Raw genomic sequence first — 22,228 nt, 5'->3', positions numbered from 1 at the left:
AAATCGTAAGTAGTAGGAGGTTGGAACACTGTTCGCCGTTTCTGAGAGACCCTGGAAACTATTTCTGTGCCAGAAAGCGATGGAGAACATACTGACCATAGTTCCCATTCTGCAAGCCCACATTCTTGTCCAGCCCACTGAAAGAAATGTTTATATTCTCTATTTGCTCAGCAGAATCAGGACTATGATTATGAATGAAGATTTTGAGTTCTAATTGATAGATATATTTGGTGAAGTTTCGCACGCACCAAATCGTAATATTCATTACATTAATATTAATAATAAATCTCTCTATTTTTAAATAGCCGCTTTCTCAGACCCATAATATTTTATAACAATGTCATAAGTGAATTTAGAACCTTAATAATTTTTGTATGAATGTAGTTAAGTTTGTTAAATCCAAAAAAAAAGTTTTAGCTCGACTACATGTAAACTTTTCCGTCTAGAATTTTTAGAACGGAACTGAAAGTAGAAAATGACCTCTGAGCAACAACTTTAAGATACCCTGTATTTGTTGTTATTTACATCCAGGCCGCGAAACTTGCTATAGGTTTATTATTTAATAGGTTTCATCACGTGCTGTAACCAATACCTTCTAGTATTAATATAACAGATACCCAATCTGCTAAAAATAAGGACATTTTTGTTCGAAATAAAGTTTTCAGAAAATTACTCGAAAACTATTAGAGGTAGCTCAATGGGATTACATAATTAATGTTTTTATAATAACCCAAAGCCTCATACAAATATTCTTATTTCTAAGTCTAATATGTAGCGCCTCAAACTTTTCTTAAAAACGTGGATTCTAACCAAAATATTGCTTTAATCACCTTGAGACTTGTACCTATTAATTTTGACATTAATCTGCACATTATGACAAATTTTTGGGTTCCTAACTTTATTATTTAGAGCCACTTATTTTCTTCTTAAGATGATGTATTTCGGGAAAAATATTCACCCGATCAATCTGAGGTTTGACAGTTTAAACACTAATATACCAAACCACTTGCTGACTAAGTTTTGAAATGCAACTTCAGCTTTTAATTTCATTCTTAATTTATGGTGCAATATTTGCGTGCCACGCGTTGTGATGACGTGGCGCTGCTAGCAGTAAACTGGGGTAATTCCCGGCGCACTCACTCGCCTCTGTATCTCTCAAATGATACAGCGTTTGTTTCGCCACAAGCTGACATAGTGAGACTCCTCTGGTAACAACAGTCAGACGCCTTAATAAGCATTGTGTTTCAGACATTGCATTAGGCACTGTATGGTTCCTATCGGCGGGAAGACTCCTTTCCTCTGTGTAGATCTCACATTCTAGTTTAAAGAAAATCATCTCATAAGAGATTCAAAGTAGATGGAGGGATAAATCATATTCGTTTACTTTCAAACCTAATACCGACAACGTCAACACTCAGCGAGTCAATATTAAGTACATGAGAGAAGGGGATTTTGACTACTTATGAAAGGAGTGAACAGAGTTATGGGCACAAAATACTGATAGTAAATCGAAGAAAGACAAGAGTAATGAGGAAAATCAGAAATGAGATTAGCGATAAGATTAACACTATAATTGGCGACCACGAAGCAGTCGAACGCATTCTGCCACCTTGACAGCTACACAACACTTGACGGACGTAGCAAGTCTGATATAAAAAGCAAACCAGCACAGACAAAGAGAGCGTTCCTAGCCAAAAGGTCTATTGGTATCGAACATAGACCTTAATTCGAGGAAGAAATCTCTGAGGATGTATGTTCGGAGCACAGGATTATATAGAAGGAATCATGGACTGCGGCCAAATCTAAAAATAAAGGAATCGAAAAGACTGAATATAGTGCAGCGAAAAGACGTTTAAAATTATTTAGACTGATAACATAAAAAATAAGGAAGATTTCCACGGAATGTGGAAAAAGATTGACCAGAAGAAGGAACGGTATGATAGGACTTGGGTTAAGACATCAGGGAACAACTTCCATGGTACTTGAGGGAGGTGTAGACGGTAAAAACTGAAGGGACGACAGAGTTTGAAGTGTATTCAACAAATAATTGAGGACGTTGGATGCAGATGCTACTGAGGGATGAAAGGTTCCTAACACGAAAGTAAGTCGTGGCATACAGCGTCAAATCAGGCCGAAGATAGATGAAAATGGAATCCTCTAATACTTTAAGTTTATCTCTACAGGAAATGTATGTTCGGTGCAGAAAAAGATTCATATATTTCCTAGGAAAATTTTTCTTGGGAGTTTCGGAGTGGGTTTTCACGATACTTTAGAGTTCTCTCTTCTAGGTTCTACCAGTTTAAGTCAATCCACATTTCCATTGCACTCCCGCTAAAGGCAAATCATGTTGTGAAAGCACGCACTAAACCTCTTTACATCTGCACGATCTCTATTACTGGGTGTTAGTGTTGTGTTCTGCCTAATACAGGGTGCCTACGAAAGCTGCTATCTCGAACCGCTAGACAACAATTCAAACAAATCGTATTAATGGAGTTTATTACAAAAGGAAATGATTACAATACTTTGTGAGATATGGACGTGTCGGAAGCAACGGGCGACAAATCAACATAAGCAAGCTCTTCAGTATATACAATTCGTAATACAAGTGACCCAATACAGGTTTCTAAGTCACTGTTGTAGTACAAAATTGTTAAGGCCACTTGTTGACAAACTACCTATTGGCTTCTGTCTCAGGTTCTTCGGCCGACGTTCATCTGATGATTTTACTGACGTTTCGCCAGCACGAGTGACTGGCATTGTCAAAGCTTCACCCACCACTGCCGGTGGTGAACTGGAGCAGAGCTCGCGGCTGCAGACTATATGTACCTGGCGCGCCAACGTCCGAGGGCTACTTTTGTGTGGAACCATGGTGAAGAACAGATCGGTGACTTCTAAGACAGTTGAACAGCCTCCATGCCAACATAAAATTTACCATGAAAGTAGAAAAGGACACAAAAACTGCTATTTCTAGATGTGCTGGTCACAAGGGATGGCGAAAACCTGGGACACAACGTGTATCGAAAACCGACACACTGTGGCCGATACCTGCACAAACTATCAAACCACCACCCGAGCCAGAAAAGAGGCATGATTAATATACTCGTGACGCGAGCAGGACGAATATGAGCCGCAGCCCCTTAGACGCGAAATGCAACACCTGGAAAGTGTTCTGAGGAACAATGGATACTCAACAGACTATATTAGTAGTGTAACAGAGCCAAACACTCGGTGAAGTAAGGAATCAGAGAAAGAAATATCGGGTACGACCTTTCTGCCATACATTCCCAGAGTGACGGGACGAATCGGCCGTATATTGCGCAAACACGGCGTAAAGACGATTTTCAAACCGACAAGGAAGATCAAAGAGTGTCTTAGATCGGGAAAGGAGTAAAGGGACCCACTTGAAATGTCGGTAATATACCGTATACCACGCACATGCAGAAAAGTTTGTGTCGGAATGACTGGACGATCAATAAACATCAGGATCGAAGAAGATAAGCGACATTGTAGGTTGGGGCAGGTGGAGAAATCGGCCGTGGCAGAGCACGCTCTGAGTGAGACCGACCACGTGATAAAATTCGCCGACACGGAAGTTCTAGCTGTGGAGAAGCACTATCACACCCGCTTGTTCAGAGAAGCTGTAGAAATACAAAAACATGCGAACAGCTTCAACAAGAAAGAGGAAAGGCTTAAAGTAAACGGATCCTGGCTTACCGTTCTGCAGCGAACAACCGTCTCGGGTAGCAAGAGGAGAACCGCACCGGAAGTGACCAAGGAGAAGCCCTCGGGCGTTGGCGTGCCAGGTACATACAGTCTGCGGTCGCGAGCACGACTGTAGTTCACAACCGGCATTGGAGGGTGAAGCTTTGACAATGACAGCCACTCGTGCTGGCGAAACGTCAGTAAAACCATCAGCTGAACGTCGGCCGACGAACCCGACGCAGAAGCCAATAGGCAGTTTGTCACTGCTGTAGCGTCCGTAGGCCGACTCGACTTCAATGGCGCGGCGCTTATATTCTCTTCGTGTAGAGGCCGCTCCTGTCTCTGTGTTGTCCTAGAGAGGGATCCATCAGCATGCTATTGGCTGACGTAGTCTCACAGCCCTCTCTGCTGTAGCGTTCCTGGCCGAATTGCCGGCGCATGACGTTACGCCGGGACAGAATCATCTGAAACTGATGCTGTAGGTTGGGAATATTGTTGATGTTAGCTGAACAAGTACTTAATAGTGTGTGAAGTAGCAAAGTGACGCGAATTACGGAAAACTGGCATCAAATCGCTTTCCTTCTACTGACATTCATATTTTCTATGATTTCCTTAAAATACTGCAAACGCTCGCCAAGACTGTGCTTTTGAATAAGCGATAGCCAGTTCCTTTCTCATCGTTGTTCTACTGACGTTGTGTAATTAATTAAATATTCAGTGTAATATTTGTTAATAATGATCGTAATTCAATAATGTGCCGGGACTGCACAATGTCGACATCGATATCTTGCTACAGTATATCGTCTGGTAATTCAGCACCGTCTTTAAATGAGTTCTGAGACTTGTTGTTGGTCAAAATAATCATGCAGGTGCATTCAGACGGACCAGGTAGCATGACAATCCTCTGTCCATGTACGTTCCTGCTATGGCGCTTTGGCTCTTTCTTACAGTCTTACTGCACTACCGTATCAGGCTTCCATTGAGAGTAAAGTTTACATACTGTCTGTGAGTGAAAATGAAAGACACGAATGGATTACGCATCCTATCCAATTGGCAACCTCTGCTAAGCTGATACCGGCTTGTTGGATCGCGACAGATGTGTGACGGTAATACATGACACTCTCTTCCTGTATTGAGCACTTATTCTCTACGAGAGAAGCCTTGCAACATTAGCAAAGTGATGCATAGACCCCAGCTTTCCGCGGACGTAGATCCAATGTTCACTAAATACTGTTAACATATGGAAGGAACATCTTGGACGTACGTAGCACGTTACCTTCTGCATCTTGTAGCTAGTCGCTAATACTTCTTAATGAAGCGGTATGAAAATGATGCACGAAATATCTATTGCCCTTGAACATAGATTCTAGATGCAGCAGTTGCTTTGAAAGACTGTCTCTATCTGATACAACACATGCCCGTGTACAAATGTTCGGAAGACGCCAATAGTTTCAGATGGATGTTGACAACAGTCGCCCTGTAGAGATTTATCTTGTGGGCTTACGGCAAATGGAAGTCCTTTAACGATCCACCTTCTGTCCATCCGGATAGGATGTCTAGTTTGTCTCACCTGTAACTGGGCTTATGTGATCCATATGGTTCACCACGCAATGGAAACACACTTCCCTACTGCTTTTCTGTTGCAGTTAGTACTCCGTCACAGACATTAAACTTTAATTTTTCACCCATTGACTACGAGATTTTAACTACCTTTCATCACTCATCTGCTGTATTACAGATACTGCTTTGTTCAATACGGCGCAGAAGCTTCCTGTGTAACTTTTATTTCCAGGTTTGTAGACCTATTTTAGCATATAACAAGACTGGAATTGCGTATACACATAAAAAATTCGGAATCAGTCTCCTTCGTCTCCATTCACCATTTCACAAGTCATTGCATTTCACAGATAATGTTTAGTATGGTAACTTATTTCCTCTGTATTGACTTATCGAACACTGGCACAATAAGATCTTTAAAGCATACTTCCATCTTAGGCCCATGTTTCCGCATCTACTCAGCAAACACACGACTAATAGGACGCACTGGTCTGCCTCCCCGTTCCGGCCATACTTTGTGGTTTGCAGAGTCCAGGGGCTTGCCGAGACTGCAAGCATCCCTTCGAATACCAATGTATCAATTATTTGTCTCCGATGGTTATTATCGTTTCCCAAAATTTATTCAGGTGATCGACCCCAAATTAAGCATGAGGAAACTTGGTAATCGTTTAAGCCATTGTGTAAGAGAGAGGGAGAGGAACAGAAAGAGAGAGAGAGAATCTGTCCTCCACCAGAATGTCCTCCACCAATTTGTAAAGATCCGGCTTAGCTCATTTCCTGCTCATCTAAAATCTCCGTTTGTAGTAAATCCCTTTTAATACTCCGTTATCGATAAATCCGTTAAAATATGCTTGAGCCTTATATTTTTAATTTTTATCGTGGCAATATCGTACCGTGACGCATCGCACTGTATTAGTAGCCAAGCATATATAAAAAGAGTGTACTAAATACATAATATACTCAAATGATGTCCACTTGTCAGACATCTATGAATACGATGTGTTTTTCGCATTTCATCAGTTTGTGTGTTTAATACAAATCAGGTACGACCTACGCAGGTAAACAGATCAGGTGAGATTAGCAGAAACACAGCACATACATATTTTGAAGCGACAAAGAACGATTAAGGAACAAGAGTGGCAGGATGTTTATAGTGCCGATAACACATATAACGCTTTCCTTAATACATTTCTCGTACTCTTTGAAAGTTGCCTTCCTTTAGAATGTTCTAAACAGGGTACTAACAATGAAAGGCAGCTTGGGTGTCTACTATTGGGGTAAAAAATGGTTCAAATGGCTCTGAGCACTATGGGACTCGACTGCTGAGGTCGTAAGTCCCCTAGAACTTCGAACTACTTAAACCTAACTAACCTAAGGACATCACACACATCCATGCCCGAGCGAGGATTCGAACCTGCGACCGTAGCGGTCGCGCTGTTCCAGACTGTAACGCCTAGAATCGCTCGGCCACTCTGGCCGGCTATTGGGGTAAGGGTATCATGTAGAACAAAGTGGGGATTATATCAAATTGTTAGAAGTGGTCACAAGCAAGCTGCAGTAGCTCATTACAAACAGTATTCTAAGGTGCTTAACATGTTGTTACAAAGGCAAAGAGTATGTGGTGCGTAATTACTAGAGCTAATTCACAGGATAAAATTCAAACCATATGGTCAGACATGAAGGAAGTGTCTGGCCAGCAGCACGAGGTAGACGATGGAATGTTAGTTCGTAGCAAAAATATTTCTGTTACTGATAAATCAGATATATCTATAGTATTTAACAGTCATTTTCTGAACACTGCTGGTGAATTAAATTAAAACTCAGTTTCTACAGTGGATCATATAAGTCCCTTTTCGAGACTGATGTCTGAAATACTCTTTTGTGACACTGACAACGGGGGGAATGAGTCATTAATTAAATCACTGAAGGCTAAGGACTCTCTTGGATATGATGGCGTGCCTAGCAGAATATTAAAGAACTGTGCTGTACATATTAGCCCTGTGCTTAGCAATATTTGTAATGGTCAGTTTCCTGAACGTTAAGGTACTCAGTAGTAACTCCGCTTTATAAAAAAAGGAAAAAGGATCAATGTAGACAAATTTGGGACTATTTCTATCCCATCAGTGTTTGCTAAAGTTGTTAAAAAGGCTGTGTGTGTAAGGATAGTTGATCATTTTATTTCACATAATTTGCTATCAAATATACAGATCGGTTTTAGAAGTTTTTAACAACTAAAAATGCTATGTTCTTTTTTCTCTGTGACGTACTAGATACATTAAACAAAAGTTTTCGAATGCTAGGAATCTTTTACGATTTAACTGAGGTGTTTGATAGTGTTGATTACAAAATATTCCTCCAGTTGGACCATTAAGGATCACGGGGCGTAGCTCAGAAGTGGTTCACGTTTACTTTAACAACAGATAACATAAGGTCATTATCCACAATATTGAAAATGGCTATGATGTAGGATCTGAGTGGGGAACAGTCAAATGAGGTGAGATGAGTAGAAACACAGCACATATGTATTTAGAAGCGACGAAGACTGATTAAGGAACAAGAGTGGCAGGATGTTTATAGTGAAGATAACACATATAATAAACACAAACAGGGATCACTGTTGGGGTCACTCCTGTTCCTCATTTATATAGATGATATGCCCTCTAGTATTACAGGTAACTCTAAAATATTTCTCTTTGCTGATGACACTAGCTTGGTAGTAAAGGATGTTGCGTGCAACGCTGACTGATTCAAATAGTGCAGTCTATAACGTAAGTCCATGGCTTGTTGAAAGTAAATTAACACTATATCACACTAAAACTCAGCTATTAGGTTTTCTAACACAAAATTCAACAAAACCCACCTTTTAATTTCACAGGATGGGCATATGTTTAATGAAACGGAACAGTTCAAATTTCTTGGTCTTCGGATAGTAAACCGTCGTGGAAAGCCCACGTTCAGGATCTTGTTCAAAGACTTAATGCTGCCATTTTTATTATTCGAACTGTATCTGAGAAGTGGTAGTTCGACACGAAAAGTAGTCTACTTTATTTTCATTCGCTTCCTAGTCTGAAAGGATAGTTTTGACTCATAAGCGGGCGGTTCGGGCAACAACTAGTGTAAGTTCGAGGAAGTCTTGTCGACCCCTGTTCACTATTCTGGGTGCTCTGACATTGGTCTCTTAACATCTATATTCTTTACTTTCTCGTTAACAATATCAGCATATTCCCAAGAATTAGCAGCTTTCACTCAGTTAATGCTAGGCAGAAATCCAATCACATTTGGATCGCACGTCATTGACTCTTGTGCGGAAGGGTATGCAATACACTTCTGCATCCATTTTCAATAAGCTACCACAAGAATTTAAAAAAATCTTAGCAGTAATCCACAAGCTTTCAAATCGAAGCTGAAGAGTTTCCTTATGGGTCACTCCCTCTATTCTGTCTAGGAATTCCTTTAAAAATTAAGTTAATTTTCGTTTTATATTGCTGATTGCGTTTACATAAGCTTATGGCTTGTCTTTTTTGGGCTCATAAATGTTTTATCGTATCTGTTATTACTTTTATGTTGTAATTTCATGTGCTAACACAGTCCATGACCTTGGAGATTTGCTCCTCAGTTTGGTGCTACGGAGCAAGACGTAAAATAAAATACAACTTGAAGCAAACCAAGCGCTGTATCATGTGTGAGATACAGAGGCGAGCGAGTGCGCCGTGACATACCCCAGTTCACTGGTAGTAGCGCCACGTCACCTTAACGCGTCTGCATGCAGCGCACAAGTATTGCACCACAATTTAGTATGAAATTAAAAATCAAAATTTATCTTTAAAACTTTGTTAAATTGTAGTTTAGTGTAATAATGTTCCAAATACCAAGTCTTGATGTTCTAAACTTAATAGTTTACGGAAAAATCCCGTTTTAAGAGAAAAATCAGAGGCGCTAAATAATGACGCTAGGAAGCCAGAATTTGGTCAGAAGGTGCAGTTAGAAGTTATAAATAAGTGATGGTAGTTTCCAAAACCATAAAACAAAATTTAACGCCAGAATCCACGTTTCTCGGAAAAATCGGAGGCGCTAAATAATGGACTTAGAAACTTGAAAATGTGTTTTATGTCTCAGTACACCCCAAAAATAATAACAGAGAGTCCACGTTAATCTACCTCTTCTAGTTTTTGAGTAATTGAATAAAAACTAATTTTGTAACTGAAATGTACCTAAGTGTTGTAGACCAACTACTTGAACTTTTAATGATAGAGGATTTTGGTTAAACCACATGATCACATGTATCAAACAATAGAGCTTCACCAAGTTTAAGACTTGTAACATAAATAGCAACTGATACAAGTCTTAGCAAAGGTATGGTTCAGAGGTAACAATCTACCTTCAGTTCCACTAAATAAATTCTATTAAGCAAAGTTTTCATTCTAGCGAGCTGAAACTTTCTACGTGCTTTCAAACTGCTTATCTGCAAACCAGCAAAAATTAAGAAGTTTCTGAAGTAATTGGTAACTATATTATTAAAGATTATGTCCCCGAGATAGCAGTCGTTTGTAGACTGCCGCCGTATGCAAATAGACAGAGACAACAGATGTTTTCTAGGCAGTCCGCACCGGTACCTTATAAATACAGCCTCTGAAGCAGTAGGAAGGTTCACTTCGCTCTCAGACACTGTGAGGTCCACGCCAGTTAAACGTCTGGTCGCACTCTGCCTCGGATGACGTCAGAGCCGAGCTGTGACAAGCGCGTATTTGGCAGTGAAAACGGATAGTAAACTCGCGAGGACTGTACACCGTCCTGGATCGTTTAGAATTCGGTAAAATAACTCTTAGTGTGCCGTCCGTGTGAAATTCAATTCCACATGGCATGTGGTGAATTTATTTCCACTTTTATGGCGAGCATTAATTTTTGAACATTTATTGCGAACTTTCAATTGAGTGATGTTAGTCAGGGCGAAAAACAATCTGGTAGGAAGTTACCGTAGAGGTCGCCTCTGAACTGCTAAAGGTGCTGTTAGATTAGAAAAACTTGTTTTCAACTGAACATAACTGAACTTTAAACTTTTACTGAAGTCATAGTCCTGATCCTGCAAAGAAATGGGAAACAGACACTTTTCTTTCAGTGGGCTGGACCGAAATGTGGCCGTGCAGACTGGAAACTAAGGTCAGTATGTTTCCCTTCGCTTTCTGGCTGACCACCAAATTAGTTGCCAGGCTCTCTACATCTACATTTATGCTCCGCAAGCCACCCAACGGTGTGTGGCGGAGGGCATCAAAACTTTAAACCAGTGAAGTCACTTACTCGCCGCCACACAAACTGTTGAACCCATTCGCGAGGAAGGGGAAAGGGGGCAGTGGGAGGGGAGAAGAATCGGAGGACGAAGATAAGCTTCAGAGATGGCTGAGTTTTGGGACGCGAGTGACAGGTCAACACAGGTTCACAAAGCACCTTGGCCTCTGCGCCGCAGGAGGCAGCACGCCAGTGGCAGAGACGCTGCAGACGCCGGCGAGGTGCCGGCACCACGCTGCGCTATCACCGGTGCTTATGAATTCAGATTGGTGTGCCTCCCATTATCCGCGTTTCTCCGTCTGCGCCCCGCCGGGGAATAATGGAGAGGTTATGTACTCATAAGAGCTTTTGACACGTTATTTACATACAGCGGGCCCATCTCCACCTATGAATATATTCATGCGCCTCTTTGCCCGGCCGCTCCTTCCAGTTGCTGGGGAATGATGTAGAGCATTGTCAGAGCGACGCCTGGCTATCGCCCGGTCACAATCTGCGCCATTGTCGGGCCGCGATGTTCCCGCGCGCAACGCACGTGTGGCCGCGTGTGCCAGCGTGCGTACGTCTGCGCCCTTTTTCATTCTCGGCGGTGGGTCCGGCGGAGGCGCGCAGCGGCGCGCCGCCCTCAAATTTATAGCGCCATTTATCATCGTTGCTCACCCTCGACTGGCTGCGGAGCTAATTTACAGATATACGGCGGAGATAGCCCCGGCGGCCCGGGCACCCGGCGGGCCCCACCTCGCGACGCTCTGCGTCACTGTCAGGGGAGGGCGTCTTTGAACGTCGTCGAGATGAAGGATGTCTAGAGTTACGTACAAGAGCGGGTGGCGCGCAGAAGGAGTGAGGCCCTTAGCCTCACATAATTTTGAAGGTCGGGGTACGCAGAAGTCCGTGAACATGATGAATTTTCAGTCTCGATCAAAACACCATTTCTTCTCTTTATCCATCCAAAGATGTTTCGACATAATAGCAAACAGTGGTATAGCCAACGGCCTTGCCGCAGTGGTAACACCGGCTCCCGTGAGATCACCGAAGTTGAGCGCTGTTGGGCTGGGCTAGCACTTGGATGGGTCACCATCCGGTCTGCCGAGCGCTCTTGGCATGCGGGGTGAACTCAGCCCAAGTGAGGCAAACTGAGGAGCTACTGGATTGAGAAGAAGCGGCTCCGGTCTCGGAAACTGACATACGGCCGGGAGAGCGGTCTGCTGACCACATGCCCCTCCATATCGTCATCCAGTGACGCCTATGGTCTGAGGATGACACGGCGGCCGGTCGGTCCGTTGGGCCTTCATGGCCTGTTCGGGAGGAGTTTAGTTTAGTTTTTTTAGTATACAGTAGTATGGCATCATTGGGTGGCAGTGCTCGAGGAGTTGATTCAGCCACGTAACTGGACAGAGTTTTCTTCCTCCGCGCGACTGCGGTCCGTCTTCCCATAGTGAATGAGCATTCTGTCTTGAGTGCATCTGTTGGGTGTGACTGAAGATTTGGGGTAAGGTCTTCTGGGACCAACTTCTGAGTTCATCGGTCCCTAAGCTTACGCACTACTAATATAACTAACTTACGCTAAGGACAACACACACACCCATGCCAGAGAGAGGACTCGAACCTCCGACGGAGGGAGCCGCGTTGACCGTGACAAGACGCCTCAGACCACGTGGCTACCTCTCGTGGCTAGGTGTAAGTGAGTGTAATCGGTGTGTATCTTGCGATGTCTTATTTGTGCTATACACACGAATGCGTGAAAACTCTAAAGACACGTATCAGTGGATAGAACATCTATCCAACTACTCACATTACGGCTGCTGCTCAATATGGGAACCGTTTGTGATGTAGAAAACGCCTATAAGCGTGTGCAGTTCATTGAAGACGCTGACACAAAACGCGTGGCAAGGGGTGACAGAGCCTGCTGCCTGTCTGTCGGCCCGAACCAACTCCGTGAGACGCTAAGGGATGGATAATTTGTCTACATCAGTGATTTCCAACCTTCCTTATACCATTACCCCTGAGTGCAATTAGACATTAGCTAGTAACCCCGCTCTGCCCCCTCCTGAGGACCGTTTCGCCCCGCTTCCCCCACATACCACCAACATGTAACTAAACTGTAGAATAAAAGACTTTTCTCGGAACACTTTTATTTCTAAAATGATGAAATATGAATGATATTTAGTTTGTGTGTGTGTGTGTGTGTGTTTTCAAATGAATGACCAAGGGATTCTGGTTGCGTTCAGTTCATTCTCAGATAAGAAAGCCATCTATCCACAGAGAGTGTGTACACTTGTTACGAAACATTACTTACTTCCTCTGCATTCCTCCTCTCCATTGCGACACTTGCTTGGCATGCCCACTGCAATCACATTTAAAGCCAACCAAGTTAAAACGTGTGCACTATGCTTACTGTTCGCAAATCACTTGATTGCTGCACACCATACTTCTGTACTGGCAGAAATTGGAATATTTGAGGCTGTTAATGCTTTGTGTCGGAATAGAGCCACTAATACCAATAGTAACAACAACAACAATAATGATAATAATAATTCTGTGTACAGCACTATGTAGTTACTGCTGTGTCGTCCTGTCAATTAATTCATTTATCTGTTCCGAAGCGAGCAATGAAGCAATTTCTGGACTACAGCCTGCACTCTCTACAAATTGGAGAAGACATTTTCTTGAGATATTTAGCGTTTGTTAGGTATATGTCTCACCTTTATCATCAGCGATGTGCGGGACCAAGCACAACTAAGTGTGTAGTCGGTGGACGATGTGAGGAACCTGTAATCTCCACCACATTAATGCTTCTAATTGAGAAAAAGTAATTACTGATAAGTTATATAATTATTCTTAGAGTCTTAGAAAATTATGATTATAGTAATGATCTGTTGAAACCAATTTAGTTTCGTGACTGAAACAGAATCGAATCATTTAGTTTTTATCCCTCAGAAAATTTCGTTTTACCCCTCAAGTCGTTAGGTAAAAAGGAGAACAGTACAAGAAGATACAGTGTTCTATAAATATTCTCTTCTAATAAAGGTATAGATGGAAGACAATCCTCCTTAGTCTGTGTGACTTTACGATGTAATACACGCAAAACAGTTGTACAGATGTAAGCTGTACCAGCACCTAATTCTGCCCATGCAGCTGCACACCTTTTCGAAGCAGCAAGCTGTACTTTGTTTATATCATTATCGCTTAATGATGGAGCATAATTTTGTGCGAGCTATGTTGCATGGGAATTCCAAAAGAGAAAGCGCTACTGAGCCCTGTAACAATGTTTGACTTACAAACAATACAAAAAAATTCGCAGTAATATGCCGTGTCGGTGACTGACGTAACATGAAAAACCGCCGGGCCCTATCAGATAACCACAGTCCAGTAAACAAATACTGCGTGTCGTGTGCGCCGTAGCGAGAACATCGAAATGAAAAATTTCCGCCTCGAATGTAATTACTATTCGACATGTGTAGTAGATGAAGAAATATCTTGTTTAAATGCAAAGCAGCTGATGGTGCGCAGGATTCCGGGAGGCGGGCCGTGATTGCTGATCGGCTGTCGGGCCGCACAAAAGGGGGACCGCCCAGCCGTCAGTCAGTGGCTGTCTGCACGCCGCGCCGACCTATACGCCCCGACCGAATTTCTTAGCCGCAGGATGTCCTGTGGAAAATACGAGAGGTAAACGGAGCTGAGCGTGAGGGAACACATAATGAAGCCACTGTTGGGGTCTCGCTCTAAATGTACGGGATGTCCGATGAATCAACTCCTAGCAGTAACGTAATAATATACAATACAAGATGAGCCAGAAAGAAAGGTAAATGTTTTGCGGGGAGATACAGCATTAGTGATTCTGAACAAAAACTGTGATATGAACATCTCTACTTTTCTTACCAGTTTCCGAGGAAACTAATGAAGACAACGGAGAATACTATAAACACAGGAGACAGTAGTGAAATATTGTGATTTAATGTTTTGTTTACTTGCATATACTTCCTCGCAAAACACGTTTAAAAAGTCCACCGTCAACTGCAATGCATTTTGCAGCTCTCGTAGACAGCTCCTTTGTTGCTGAAGTGGGGACATCCGTACGGAACGCTGTGTTCCACGCATTCTGTTCACTGATGAGTCAATATTTACCCCCCAACGGCATCGATGGCATGTTCAGCTCTCACGTGTATGCAGATAAAAATCTGCATTCTACTGTAGAAACAAATTTTCAACGACATTTCTCAGTGAACGTGTGGTGTGGCAATTTTGATGATCAACTCATCGGGCCAGTTGTTTTAGATAAACGTTTTAATGTGTTTCCAGAATACTTAGAGGATATTTTTTGTGCCCTTTTCTTAGCCGTATCTGACATACATCACTCTGAAAATCACGTATGTCAGTTGTCCTGAAAGTACATACGAGGTCGTGTTGCCGGATTGTTTAATACGCGAAAGTCAAAGTATGCCAAATGTGGTGAATAGGGCAAGTGATTGCATTGCTGAAAGATGATTTTCTCTTATTTTGCACTACAGACCGCTTCACGTTTACTTTATTGTTCCTCAGGACCAGAAGACGTCTTACTGTTCTATCTTCTGAAAAATAAAAAGAGAACTCCCGTAACTTCCTAGAAAACATTGAACACCTACGTCTACATGATTACTCCGTAACTGACAATTAAGCGCCTGCCTTTCAAGCTACTTCTCTAACTTTCCATTCTCAGACTGCGCGCGGGAAAAACGGACACTTCAATCCTTCGGTGTGAGCTCTGATTTCTCTTATTTTATTATGATGACCATTTCTCCCTACATAGGTGGGCGCCAACATAATATTTTCACACTCTGAGGAGAAAGTTGGTGATTGAAAGTTCATGATAAGATCCTACCTCAACGAAAACCGCTTTTGTTTTATAATTGTCACCCCAATTCACGTGTCATATCCGTGGCGCTTTCACCACTATTTCGCGACAGTACAAAACAAGCTGCCCTTGTTTAAACTTTTTCGATGTACTCCGTCAATCCTATCTGATGCAGATCCCTTACCGCACAGCAGTACTCCAGAAGAGGATCTGCAAACGTAGTGTAGGTAGTCTCTTTAATAGACCTGTTGGATTTTCTCATGTTCTGCCAACAAATCGTAGTCTTTGTTTTACTTTACCCTCAACTTCATCTAAGCGATGGTTCCAGCTTAGATTATTCCTAACTGTAATCCTTAGCCTTTAGTTGAATTTACAGCCCTTAGATTTGTGTGATTTGCCATGTAACAAAAATTTTGCGGATCCTTTCAGTATTCATGTGCATGGCTTAACACTTTTCATTAGTTACGCGACACCATACAGATATCTTATCTAGATCGTTTTACGATTTGTTCTGATTATCTGGTGACTTTATAAGACGCAAATGACAGCATTATCTGCAAACAATATAAGAGCGCTACCCAGGTTCTCTCCTAAATCGTTTATGTAGATCAGGAATAGCAGAATACCTATAACACTTCCTTGTAGAACGCCAGATATTACTTCTGTTTTACTCGATGACCTCCCATCAGTTACTATGGGCTGTCACCTTTCTGACAGGAAATCACAAATGCACTCACACAACTGTGACCTTTCTGACAAGACATCCGAATTCAGTCGCGCACCTGAGACGATAGGCAACAGGCACGCAATTTGATTAGAAGTCACTTCTGAGGTAAGTGTCAAAAACTTCATGGAAATCTAAAAATGTGGAATCAGTTGTACGACCCCTGTCAACACGCCCATTTCTTCGTGAGAATCAAGAGCTAATTGTGTTTCGCAAGAACGTTATTTTCTGAATCCGTTTTCGCTGTTTGTCAATACATCGTTTTCTTTGAGATAACTAATTATGTTCGTATACAGTATACATTCCAACATCCTAATGCAAATGGACTTTAGCGATATGTGCCTGTAATTCAGCGGATTACTGTTATTTCTTTTCTTGGGTACTCGTGTGACTTGTGCATCTTTCCAGTCTTTAGAGGTACGTATCTTCCAACGAGCGATCGGCTGTATATGATTGCTAAGTATGAACCGATTGTATCAGCATACTGTGATAGGAACCTGACTGGTATAAATCAAGACCAGAGGCCTTCCGTTAATTAATTAATTTAAGCTGCTTTACTACACCAGGGATATCGGGCTCAGAGTTACTCTTGTTAACAGTTGATCTCGATTCGGATTCAGGAATATTTGCTTCGTCTTCTTTGGTGAAGGAATTTCGGAAAACCATATTTAGTAACTCTACTTTGGTGGCACAATCATCAGTAACATCACCGTGGTTATCGCACGGTCAAGGAATTCACTGTTTCTTCTCGCTGGTGTACTTTAAATACGATCAGAATCTCTTCGTATTTCTCTCAGATTTCGAGACAGAGTTTCGTTGTAAAAACTATTAAAAGCATCTCGCATTGAATTTTGCGCTACATTTCTAGCTTCCGTAAAAATTCACTAATCTTGACGATTTTTCATATTTTAAGTCTGACATGCTTTTTTCGTTGCAGCAGTGTTGTGACCTGTTTTGTGTATCATAGGGGAGTACTATTTCTTATTAATTTATTTGGTATATGACTGACAGTAGCCGTCGGTATTATTTCTTCGAATTTAAACCACACTGGAATACGCCTACATATTCAGATCAGAAGTTTTTTACGAAGGCCTCAAGCGAATTTTTATCTGCTTTTTTTAAATAGAGTATTTTGCTTTTATTTTTGGTAGGTTTGAGTGTTACGATATCCAGTCTCGCTACAACAAAGATGTGGTCATTGATCTCTGTATACGTCGTGATGCTCCCTTTTTTCAGGATTGTTTGTTGCTAAGAGATGAAGTATGTTTTCGCAAACATCTACACTTTGACTGGGCTCCTGAACTAAATATCACAATAATTTTCTGAGAGCGCATTCCGAACGATTTTGGACGGCGTTTTATGCTTACTTCGGACTTAAAACATTTATTTTCGCTAACATATCGTGGGTAGATTGAAATGACCACCAATTTTCTGTATAAGTGAGGTACGGGGTGATAATTATTAAACTATATGAAAAAAACGTAAATTAGTTACAAACTACGGCGCGTACACACTTCATTCAGCATGTAAACGTCACTACAGGTAATCGTATTTAGGTTATGACATGTTTGATATCCCTGGCATCATTGGCGATGGTGTGGCGCAAGCGAATAGCGAAATTCTGGATCACACGCTGAAGTGTCGGTACATTGACGCTGTCGATGACCTCCTGAAAGGTTTTTTTTTCTTCAGTTCAGCTATGGTTTTGGGGCTATTGCCGTACACCTTGTCTCTAATATAGCCTCACAAAAAGGAGTCGCACGTGTTCGGATCCGGAGAATACAGCGGCCAGTCGAGTCCCACTCCAGTGGCCTCTGGGTACCACAGAGCCGGAATCAGTCCCCAAAGTGTTCCTCCAGGACATCAAACACTCTGCTGCTTCGATGGGGTCGAGCTCCGTCTTGCATGAACCACGTCATGTCCAAATCAGGGCCACTTTGGATAAAAGAGGACGAAATTATCTTCAAAAATCTTCACGTACCGTCCGGTGGTCATTGTGCCATCAAGGAATATCGCACCGATTATTCCGTGACAGGACATTGCACACGACACAGTCATCCGTTGAGGGTGAAAAGACTTCTCGATTGCGAAATTCGTATTCTCAGTCCCCCGAATGCGCCAGTTTTGGTTATTGACGGACCCATCCAAATGAGAGTGGGATTCGTCGCTGAACCAAACTAATAATTCCCATCATGACCCGCGGCCAACCGTGCAGTTTGAACTTCCTAATTCAAACTGTTCAGAAGTTATGAGGATTTTATTTCATATAGATCAATAATTGTCACCCTGTACCTATCTGGACTGACTCAAGTTTTCTTCGAGCTGTTTAGCAACTGAGACGGAGGATCCGTAAAAGGAACCAATTACTAATTTATTCCGGTTGCAAAGTGTAACCTCCATCCAAAGTAACTCACAAGAACAACCTACTTCGACTTCACTACAAAGTAAACTGTGGTGTCACCGCCAGACACCACACTTGTTAGGTGGTAGCCTTTAAATCGGCCGCGGTCCGTTAGTATACGTCGGACCCGCGTGTCGCCACTGTCAGTGATTGCAGACCGAGCACCGCCACACGGCAGGTCTAGAGAGACTTCCTAACACTCGCCCCAGTTGTACAGCCGACTTTGCTAGCGATGGTTCACTGACAAATTACGCTCTCATTTGCCGAGACGATAGTTAGCATAGCCTTCAGCTACGTCATTTGCTACGACCTAGCAAGGGGCCTTTATCACTTGCTATTTATCTTTTGATGCATGTACCGTCAGACCGATGTTCACCAATTATGAATTAAAGTTAAGTATTCCAATAGTTACTTACGTTCTTTGCTACTATAAATTCCCTTAACTGTTCCAGACCTCACGCCAGCCTGCGTGAGCTTAAACGCGTGCCTTTCGGCTATCTCCTAGTGGCTTGGCTGTCTTGCCAAGTCACGACATAAACTACATCTGAAAGCGGTAAAACACTCCACCAGCAACAGTAATTAATCCATCCTTTCTGAACACTATTAGGTCCTCTGTAAAAATTACGACTGGACTTATTTCTGGCCTTAGCCAGCTTTCCGTACCTATAACGATTTGAGCTTCAGTGCTTCTTATTAGAGGTTGCAGCGCTGGTTCTTTTCCAACACAGATACGACAGTTTGCAAGTACAGCACCGATTGTTTCTAGGTCTACTTTCCTCTGTTTGTACTGCAGCTTTTTAGACTGGGGCCGTTTCTGTAGTTTCCCAAGACATTGTAAACTAAAAAAATTGGCGACTATTTTTCTGGAGAGATAAATCAAATCCGCATTTTTTGTGCTAAAAGCAAGCATGTGAACTGAAAACTAATACACAACACTTGAAATACGTATGACATTTCAGCACGTTACATGGCAGTATTACTCATATAATGCATCAGTCATATTTCCCGATTAATCTGTTCCACTTATGTCGCTATGACATGAGACATAAGTTTCATCCTGACTCAATATGTCCATCACCGTGCGATGTGGCGCAGTGCTTAGCAAACTGGACTCGAATTCGAAATGGCCGCAGTTCAAATACGTTTCGGGCCATCCAGACTTAGGTTAGCTGTGACTTCTCTAAATTATTACAGAAAAACTCCGGGAAGGTTCCTTCAAAAGGGCACGGCCTATTTCCTCCCCAGTGCTTTCGTAATCCGGGCTAGTGCTCCGTCTCTAATGGCAGTGCTGTCAATGGGACGTTGAACTCGAATCTTACTATTTTTCTCATTTTTATCCATCTACGATGTGCTTTCAAAAGTTGTAACAGCTTTCACATTAAAATGAGATCGATCCCTCTTCGATGCTCTGTAGGGCACTGCAGTCTCTTAGCAGAAGAAATGTTTATTACACACGGCAAGTTATCTTTATTCCCACAAACACGCTCACTATCAAGACGTCTGGTAGTAAGAAACATGTTCACAATTTCAAAACATAGAGTACGTATAATTAAGATTGTCACAAGGAAGATATGCCCACCTTATTAACGATAGGGAAATTAGATCCTCAAGAACATGCCTAAAACTGGCACGTTGTGCACATACGATTAGAAAAACTGCTTTTCGTATCTTGTCAGAACCTAGAAATATATTGTCCACCCGGTATCACCCTAACTCGCATAAGTTGTTGGTAATGGAGGGAGCTAAATTTTGCGTTCGTACATGTCACAGAAACTAGACGGGTTCGAACGTTGTTGGGCGTGACGTAATCGTGAACGTTATATCAATCGACAGCTTAATCGAAAAGAGTCATGCACTGTCAGTTCCACTGTCATCACCTGCACCTTTGGTAACCAGTGACCCTGAGACTAAGCATATTTCGAAAACGAGCTTCCAATAATTCGACCGCGGGACGTAAACGAGATATTCCGTACCCCATGGCTGTTCGCCTCTGTACGATGTAATTAAGAATTTCATTTTACCAGGAGCGTTTGTAGTGTTGCTGCATTAAGTTGTTCTGAAAGCGGTGCTGATATTCATGACAATAAAAGCGGGTTAAAAGCTGTGAGCTATCAGGGGAAGTTAACCTTGCATTTCTGAGCAGCAGTTTCACCAGGTATCCAGTCTAGCTTACCAAATTTCCAACCAGACTAACATTAATTATAATCTTTTAATAGTCATACGACAACCGGTGATATATATATATATATATATATATATATATATATATATATATATATAAAGAGAATTAAAATTAAAAGAAATAAATCAGTTTATATTTGGAAATTTATTTTAACGTTGATCATTAAAACTTCAGTATATTAAACTCGATTCATAACTAAACTGGTGCCTTATTTAGGATTGTGAAAATGTGAGTTTGTAATCTTACGGAACACATCAAATATGGAGCCAAGATTGGGAGACTGCATACAACACTGCATTCATAAAATAACACACGAAGAACGTTGAAACATATGCAAGACGAAATTAACCACAACCAACCGATTCAATTTTCACCCAAAGAAGTTACATTCGTAGCGCAATCCTGTCCGTCATAAAATTACCACACACTGGTATAATAAATTCATACTAACTCTCTGTGAAATCTTCCCGAAAAGAATAGCTTAGGGCTACTTTGATGATTACACCACATGCTTCACGTGGTCAACTTGGTTTACACAAAGAGTCTAACTCCACAATAATTTTGATAATTAAAATAAATTACATCGAAACTCAATTTACAAAAGAAAAACCCCAAACTGGTTACTATCGTTTTACTAATAACCTGGTGGGTCCAATAATTGTATAAGCACGTGGTACTGGTCTCACAAAGTACACCCCACGTGGGTTGAACATAAAGAAAAGTTGCTATATTGAAAAATATTGTGAAGACGAGATGTTATAATCTCACGCACATTCGCATTTAAGATTGATGATCTTACTTGGTTACGGATCATCAATACGTGGTTCCACTTTACTCACAACGTAGTGACAAAGAAACTACTGGAAGATATTCTGAGCTGCACACTGGAATTACACTGCGTTGCAATTTAAGATAACATTAGATATTTTAGATCTAAACCGGAAATAAAGGTGATTAAATTTTCTGTTAGGCTGAACTTAAGAAATCCATTATCCTACGGACTTAGCAGAGACGCACATAGCCGGAGATCTTACCACTTCAGACGCTCGCCTCGGACAGTCTGGCCTGGGCCCCTATCGAGGGTGCTTCACAGATACAAACGGAAGTAACCAGAGAGGCAGCTTCCTATACCAACATGGCAAGGGACGGACAGAACCATACCAAGAATAGAAACCTCTCTGCTTTTAGAAAACGTAGCTACCTGTTCCGGCGTTGGTCCTACTGTTCTCTGGCAGACAGGCTTGTCAGCTACCATCAAGCATGCAAGTAGAGATACATTTGCTCATTCATACTTTCACACAGAAGGGAAGGGGGATGACAGTATCTTATCATATACAGTATATAAAAGAAAGCGGATGTAGGTTCCATATGAGACTGTGTGAAATGCATTACATATAAACTGTGTTTTAAAGTGCAGTAGTGTGACAGATCGTTCTTCTTTATGTGTAAAAGTAACACGTTCCACTGCTCAGTCTCCTCCCAGATGGAGGCAGAAACACTACAGTAAATTCAGAAGTGGAATGTATCCCGTAAATGACAACATATTTAAGA

This window comes from Schistocerca serialis, chromosome 5 (genome assembly GCF_023864345.2).
Source record: "Schistocerca serialis cubense isolate TAMUIC-IGC-003099 chromosome 5, iqSchSeri2.2, whole genome shotgun sequence".
Lineage (NCBI taxonomy): Eukaryota > Metazoa > Arthropoda > Insecta > Orthoptera > Acrididae > Schistocerca > Schistocerca serialis.
The sequence above is the reverse complement of the archived record's forward strand: the minus strand, read 5'-3'. Positions refer to the sequence as shown.